The sequence below is a fragment of the Cololabis saira genome, chromosome 10 (genome assembly GCF_033807715.1).
Source record: "Cololabis saira isolate AMF1-May2022 chromosome 10, fColSai1.1, whole genome shotgun sequence".
Taxonomy (NCBI): Eukaryota; Metazoa; Chordata; class Actinopteri; order Beloniformes; family Belonidae; genus Cololabis; species Cololabis saira.
Genome location: NC_084596.1, coordinates 651,193 through 660,312, shown reverse-complemented (window position 1 = coordinate 660,312; position 9,120 = coordinate 651,193).

Below are 9,120 nucleotides of genomic sequence, written 5' to 3'. Positions count from 1 at the left end.
GACCCTTATTGTAAAGTGTAACACATGTATCCCTTACGTAACACATTATTAATGCTTAACTGCCTCATAAGCATTACTTGACCATAGTTAACCATTAGTAAATTAAGCAATCACATATAAAGAAGTTTACACTTTTTATTTAAAACAAAATAAAACAGATTTTAACTGATAACATTTGTTATATGTATCCATCATATATATATATATATATATATATATATATATATATATATATATATATATATATATATATATATATATATATATATATATATAGGTAACACTTTACAATAAGGGTCCCTTAATTAACGTTAGTTAATGCATTATTAAGCATTAATTAACAGTGTAATAATAGTTAAATAACCATTATTATGTATTACTTAACATTAATTAGCATATTAGTTAATGCATTAATAAACAGTTAGTTAATGCATTATTAAGCATTAATTAACAGTTTAATAATAGTTAAATAACCATTATTATGTATTACTTAACATTAATTAGCATATTAGTTAATGCATTAATAAACAGTTAATGAATGCCTACTGCTCAGAGTTAATTAATACATTAGTAAGCATTAATAAACGTTACATGATGTAATTATGTATCCTTATGTATGCATTACTTAGTATTAAGTAATACATTAGTTAATACATTAGTAAAACGTTAATAAGGTCCCTAGTAATCATTTACTAATGGTGTTTATTTAGAGTGAATAAGCATTAAGTAACAGCTACCTAATACATCTACTAATCATTCGCTAATGGTGTACATGTTTACTGGATGGGCATTATTAAACAACTATTTAGAGTCTTAAGTAATCATTTCCTAATGGTGCTGTGTATGTTATCAGGTAGCTTACCTGACCTTATGAACGGTAACCTGACATAAACCTTAATAAATGTATAGGAGTGGCTCATAACCATTACTTAACCATTAGTAAAGGCTTGCTGGACCCTTATTGTAAAGTGTAACACATTTATCCCTTAGGTAACACATTATTAATGCTTAACTGCCTCATAAGCATTACTTAACCATAATTAACCATTAGTAAATTAAGCAATCACATATAAAGAAGTTTACAATTTTTATTTAAAACAAAATAAAACAGATTTTAACTGATAACATTTGTTATATGTATACATCATATATATATATATATATATATATATATATATATATATATATATATATATATATATATATATATATATATATATATATATATATATATATATATATATATAGGTAACACTTTACAATAAGGGTCCCTTAATTAACGTTAGTTAATGCATTATTAAGCATTAATTAACAGTGTAATAATAGTTAAATAACCATTATTATGTATTACTTAACATTAATTAGCATATTAGTTAATGCATTAATAAACAGTTAGTTAATGCATTATTAAGCATTAATTAACAGTGTAATAATAGTTAAATAACCATTATTATGTATTACTTAACATTAATTAGCATATTAGTTAATGCATTAATAAACAGTTAGTTAATGCATTATTAAGCATTAATTAACAGTTTAATAATAGTTAAATAACCATTATTATGTATTACTTAACATTAATTAGCATATTAGTTAATGCATTAATAAACAGTTAATTAATGCCTACTGCTCAGAGTTAATTAATACATTAGTAAGCATTAATAAACGTTACATGATGTAATTATTTATCCTTATGTATGCATTACTTAGTATTAAGTAATACATTAGTTAATATATAAGTAAAACGTTAATAATGTCCCTAGTAATCATTTACTAATGGTGTTTATTTGGAGTGAATATGCATTAAGTAACAGCTACCTAATACATCTACTAATCATTCGCTAATGGTGTACAAGTTTACTGGATCTGGACCTGGACCTGGACCAGGACCTGGACCTGGTCATTCCACCTTCAGTCAAACTTATTGATAAACTCCCCGAGTGGTTTGGGAGATAGACAGGAGTCTGAGAGAACCGGCCCACGTGGATTAATTAACAACTGATGATGTGATCATGTACAGTAAAGTTATAAAGACTGATGATGTGATCATGTACAGTAAAGTTATAAAGACTGATGATGCTAGCATCGTCAGACTTTTAAAAGACTTTTAAAAGTCTTTTAAAAGTCTTTTAAAAGTCTTTTAAAAGACTTTTAAAAGTCTTGTTAAAAGGTGATGCTAGCATCGTCAGACTTTTAAAAGTCTTTTAAAAGTCTTGTTAAAAGACGATGCTAGCATCGTCTTTTAACAATTCTCACTATTATTGATTTATACAGCGCTGTTGTAAGTGCTGCACACGCCTCGTTAATGATGATGATGTTGTTAATGTTGTTAAGTAAACTTTGACCTTGACCAATTCCAAGTTCTTACACCTATCAAACTATTTCTGACACAACTCATGATACAGAGGAATAAGATGGATGTGTGTCGTCCTGCACTTTTACTGTAGATAAACTGTTCTGTTCCAGGAGTCTAATCTGAGTTTAATCTGAGTGTAATCTGTGTTCACCTCAAACATGATGTGATGACAGTAAAAGCACAAAACCTCACACCTGACTGGCAGCCGTAACCACGGCAACCGCAGGTCCCCGGGGTGAACATGGAGCAGGACCAGCTGTCAATCATCAGGATTATTGTTGTTTCACTGTTTCTACAGGAGAGATTTATAGTTGATATAAAAGAGTCTGGATTTCTATCAATCTTCAAAAAGAGACTAAAACAAAGATTGTTATTAAATTATGTCTCTTCTTATTAAATGATGTCTAACTCTAAAACTGTCTGTGGATGTTTATGTACCAATACCTGATGTATTAGTTTTACAGGAATATCTTTGTATCTATTAATCTGAGGATTCAGGGTTTTATTTTGATAAGGTTATTATATGTTTGTGTGTAATTTATACTAGTTTAACTGTAACTGGTATTCATTAGTTACATTTTACAAACTTACCTCCATTGATTGTTTTCTGTATTTGTGTTTTTATATTATTCATGAATAAAGTCTGAATAGAAGGAGTTTAAATCTAAAGGTCAGAACAGAGTTATATAGTTATGTTCACATTTAAACTATAGAGAAACAGGAAAGGTTAATATAATATAATCTCTACTGCCCCCTGGGGGTGAAGATCCAGAAGGCAAGTTTACACAAACTACAGGTTATAATGACTGTAGGAGGATTTTAATGATAAAACCAGGAGGAGAAGTGAATTATTCTGTAACATCAACATTGTTACGATCACCAGTTAGAACACTCGGCTCAACTCTGTGACCAGAACATCAAGGACACCACACTCGAGTTTCAATTGCGTATAAAAAGCAGGTTTATTCATGAACCAAGGAAAAACCCCCATAACTTAACAAGACGAGTCTGGAGGCCTGACCAAACAAAACAATAAAGGAAAAGACCATGAGGGAAGCCTGAGCCAACCACGCAATGGGCCGTCGGACCCAGAACCTCCCTCCTTGACCTAACAAGAAAAGGAACCTAACCTCAAAACAAAAACCGAGGAAAGAAAACCAAACTGACAGACCTCCATCCTCAAAGCAACACAAACAAAGAAACACAGGAGCAACCCTGGCACCAAGGTGAGGCTGCCTGGTCTGAGAGAGAGCCCCTGCTCCTCCCGTCCCTCTTTAATACAGGCAGAGCCAGATAATCACCTGATGCAGAGCACCTGAAGGGAGACAAGAAAAAGGGGGGGAAGGGAGTGCATAACAAACATTAATGTTCATGCTCCTGAGAAACGTCTCATTATAATTATTTTTAGGATTATTTATAGTTTCCAGGATTATTTATAGTTTCCAGGATTATTTATAGTTTCCAGGATTATTCCAGGATTATGTATATGTTTCCAGGACGTCACTAATGATTGTTCATTAGTGAATTGTTCTGTAACATGAACATTAATTGTTCTTGATCCTGAGAAACTTCTCATTATAATTATTTATAGGATTATTTATAGGTTTCCAGGAATATTTAGGTAGAGACCAGTTACATCCAGATGGACACATAAATTACTGCATTTAAATGCATTTATTTGCCCTCTAGTGGACATATAAGTTACCGCATTAGAATTACTTTTTTGCCCTCTTGTGGACACATAAATAACTGCATTTAAAGGGGACATATTATGGCATTTAATGTATATTTTAAACAGGCCTTGAATGTCTTAAAAACAATCTAAAGCTTGTTTTTTCTACATAAATCAGAAATTCAGCCTGTGGGCCCTGTCTCTAGTTTTACCGCTTCTAACCTCCTTCTCTATGAGGGATTCTGAGGGGGTGAGGCTATGATAATGAGGCTCTGTGCTGATTGGCTGCTTGAATGACGTGTAGCAGGGGAGGAGAATAAACCTCGCTCCGGGGAGAAGAGCAGCCGGCTACATGTCCCATGCCAGGGAGCTTCTGCGACAAAATAAAATCCATTGCTTTATTTTTTTGTATTGACTGTCCTAACTGGCCGCGAGTTTAACGGTTTCAGCGTGGACAGAGAGCGTCCGATGTCACACGTGATAGTCGGACACTCTCATTCAGTTACACGGTGTAAACGGATCTTAAAGCCTGATTTACGGTTCTGCGTTAAATCGACACATACCCTACGCCGTAGGTTCTGCGTTGGTGAAACGCAGAACCGTAAATCAGCCTTTAGTCACCTCGTCTTCACACAGGAAGACTTACAACCACACACACACACACACACACACACACGCACGCACGCACGCACGCACGCACGCACGCACGCACGCACACACACACACACACACACACACACACACACACACACACACACACACACACAAGCATACAAGTGTGGTATTACTAATAGAGCGGGAGCAAAATTTAGCTCTCTGGCCGCGCTGATAGCCGAGTCATTTTCCTGCCGTACGGCCCCTCGGAAATGATGCCGGCTTTTGAAAAAGCCCGAACAACAGTCCAGCCCAGCAGACACGTCAGCCCACGCATCTATTCTTTAACAACCTTCAACAGTAAACGACGGAGCCCGCCGCCCGAGCGGCAGCCGACGCATCGGCTCGTGCTCGGGCGGCGGTTCCTCCCGGAGGAACCACCGCCCGGTCTTCGGGCAGAGAGGGGTCTTCGAGCCCGCCTCTGCAGAGCAGCTCCCCGGGAGCAGCGTCTCCTTCTCCGCTCCAGGCGCCACGGAGCCTACGCCGTAGGCTCTGCGTTGCTGTAACACGGAACCATAAATCAGCCTTTTGCTTGAAAGATCTGAAATGAACAGAAGAAAAATATATTACGGTACCCGTCGGGGCTTCTCACCGGTACGGTCCTTGAGCGGCCCTGGAGCTCCGAGCTAAGCTAAATACTTAGCCCATGCAAAGATCATACTTGTAGACAAATATAAATAACGTTCTTACTGCTGACTCGTGTGCAGTTGCCGGGTCCGTGCTGTTGGTACTGATCCTTTTATGAGGGTAAATGTCGATGGAAAACCTCATCTTAACTGTCCCCTCGCTGTGGAAACAGCCACCGCTGCTGAACAACGGCTGAAGCTCCGACCGGCGGAGAGAGTTGTGGGCGTGGTTTCAGCAGCGGAGGCCAAACCTCTGCGCCTGGGGTGACGTCACCATAGGTGCAGATTCAGACTGGCTCGTAAAAATCACATGACACTGGAAGACTCAGTCAGGGGGGGGGCAGACCCTGCAGATTTTCATGGGATTTCATCTCCCCTGTGCTGGCAGGGTGAGGGGAGACCACTTTATAAAACAAGAAAAAACATGTTTTTCATAATAGGTCCCCTTTAAATGCATTTATTTACCCTTAAGTGGACAAAGAAGTTACTGCATTTAAATGCTTTTATTTGCCCTCTAGTGGACACATAAATTACTGCATTTAAATAAAATTATTTGCCCTCTAGTGGACACATAAATAACTGCATTTAAATAAAACTTTTTGACCTCTAGTGGACACATAAATTACTGCATTTAAATGCATTTATTTGCCCTCTAGTGGACATAAAAGTTACTGCATTTAAATGCATTTATTTGCCCTCTAGTGGACATAAAAGTTACTGCATTTAAATGCATTTATTTGCCCTCTAGTGGACACATAAATTACTGCACTTAAATAACATTATTTGCCCTCTAGTGGACACATAAATTACTGCATTTAAATGCATTTATTTGCCCTCTAGTGGACACATAAATTACTGCATTTAAATGCATTTATTTGCCCTCTAGTGTATACATAAATTATTGCATTTAAATGCATTTATTTGCCCTCTAGTGGACATAAAAGTTACTGCATTTAAATGCATTTATTTGCCCTCTAGTGGACACATAAATTACTGTATTAAAATGCATTCATTTGCCCTCTAGTGGACACATAAGTTACTACATTTAAATGCATTTATGTGCCCTCTAGTGGACATATAAATTACTGAATTTAAATGCATTTATTTGCCCTCTAGTGGACACAAAAGTTACTGCATTTAAATGCATTTATTTGCCCTCTAGTGGACACGTAAATCACTGCATTTAAATGCATTTATTTGCCCTCTAGTGGACACATAAAAGTTACTGCATTTAAATGAATTTATTTGCCCTCTAGTGGACATAAACGTTACTGCATTTAATTGTTTTTATTTGCCCTCTAGTGGACACATTAATTACTGCATTTAAATGCATTTATTTGCCCTCAAGTGGACACATAAATTACTGCATTTAAATGCATTTATTTACTCTCTAGTGGACATAAACGTTACTGCATTTAAATGCATTTATTTACCCTCTAGTGGACACAAAAGTTACTGCATTTAAATGCTTTTATTTGCCCTCTAGTGGACACGTAAATTACTGAATTTAAATGCATTTATTTGCCCTCTAGTGGACACGTAAATTACTGCATTTAAATGCATTCATTCGCCCTCTAGTGGACACAAAAGGTACTGCATTAAAATTACTTATTTGCCCTCTAGTGGACATATGAATTACTCCATTTAAATGCATTTATTTTCCCTCTAGTGGACATAATAGTAACTGCATTTAAATGCATTTATTTGCCCTCTAGTGGAAACATAAAATAATGCATGTAAATGCATGTATTTGCCCTCTAGTGGACACATTAAGTACTGCATTAAAATTACTTATTTGCCCCCTAGTGGACACATAAATTACTGCATTTAAATGCATTTATTTGACCTCAAGTGGACACATAAATTACTGTATTTAAATGCATGTATTTGCCCTCTAGTGGACACATAAATTACTGTATTTAAATGCATGTATTTGCCCTCTAGTGGACATAAACGTTACTGCATTTAAATGCATTTATTTGCCCTCTAGTGGACACGTAAATTACTGCATTTAAATGCATTTATTCGCCCTCTAGTGGACATAAACGTTACTGCATTTAAATGCATTTATTTGCCCTCTAGTGGACACAAAAGGTATTGCATTAAAATTACTTATTTGCCCTCTAGTGGACATATGAATTACTGCATTAAAATGCATTCATTTGCCCTCTAGTGGACACATAAAATAATGCATTAAAATGCATTTTTTTGCCCTCTAGTGGACATAAAAGTTACTGCATTTATTTGTCCTCTAGTGGACAGATAGATTACTGCATTTAAATGCATTTATTTTCCCTCTAGCGGACATAATAGTAACTGCATTTAAATGCATTTATTTGCCCTCTAGTGGACGCATAAATTACTGCATTTAAATGCATTTATTTGCCCTCTAGTGGACATAAACGTTACTGCATTTAATTGTTTTTATTTGCCCTCTAGTGGACACATAAATTACTGCATTTAAATGCATTTATTTGCCCTCAAGTGGACACATAAATTACTGTATTTAAATGCATGTATTTGCCCTCTAGTGGACATAAACGTTACTGCATTTAAATGCATTTATTTGCCCTCTAGTGGACCCATAAATTACTTTATTTAAATGCATGTATTTGCCCTCTAGTGGACATAAACGTTACTGCATTTAAATGCATTCATTTACCCTCTAGTGGACACAAAAGTTACTGCATTTAAATGCATTTATTTGCCCTCTAGTGGACACGTAAATAACTGCATTTAAATGCATTTATTTGCCCTCTAGTGGACATATGAATTACTGCATTAAAATGCATTTATTTGCCCTCTAGTGGACACATAAAATAATGCATTAAAAGGCATTTTTTTGCCCTCTAGTGGACATAAAAGTTACTGCATTTATTTGTCCTCTAGTGGACAGATAGATTACTGCATTTAAATGCATTTATTTTCCCTCTAGTGGACATAATAGTAACTGCATTTAAATGCATTCATTTTCCCTCTAGTGGACATAATAGTAACTGCATTTAAATGCATTTATTTGCCCTCTAGTGGACATAAAAGTTACTGCATTTATTTGTCCTCTAGTGGACAGATAGATTACTGCATTTAAATGCATTTATTTTCCCTCTAGTGGACATAATAGTAACTGCATTTAAATGCATTCATTTTCCCTCTAGTGGACATAATAGTAACTGCATTTAAATGCATTTATTTGCCCTCTAGTGGACGCATAAATTACTGCATTTAAATTCATTTATTTGCCCTCTAGTGGACACATAAATTACTGCATTTAAATGCATTTATTTGCCCTCTAGTGGACACATACATTACTGCATTAAAATGTATCTATTTGCCCTCTAGTGGACATAAAAGTTACTGCATTAAAATTACTTATTTGCCCTCTAGTGGACACACAAATTACTGCATTTAAAAGCATTTATTTTGTACTTAAATGCATTTATTTGCCCTGTAGTGGACACATAAGTTTACATAAGCTGCATTTAAATGATCTATCTGTCCCTCCGTCTCAACAACTCATTGACTCATTGATTAACGTCGTCATCAGCTCGTCATCAATCACATAAATAATTAATATTGACGAGTCATTTCTATCAGAACTGGATCCGAACAGATGAACTTTCCTCATGTTTATTAATTACAGCAGCAGAAGTTTATTCCACCAGAACTGATTCATGTTATAAAATATAAAATATGGAGCCGAAGGAAACACAGATACAAACAAATAAACAGTTATAAACAAATAAAACAGATACAAACAAATAAAACAGACACAAACAAATAAAATAGATATAAACAAACAGAAACACAGATAT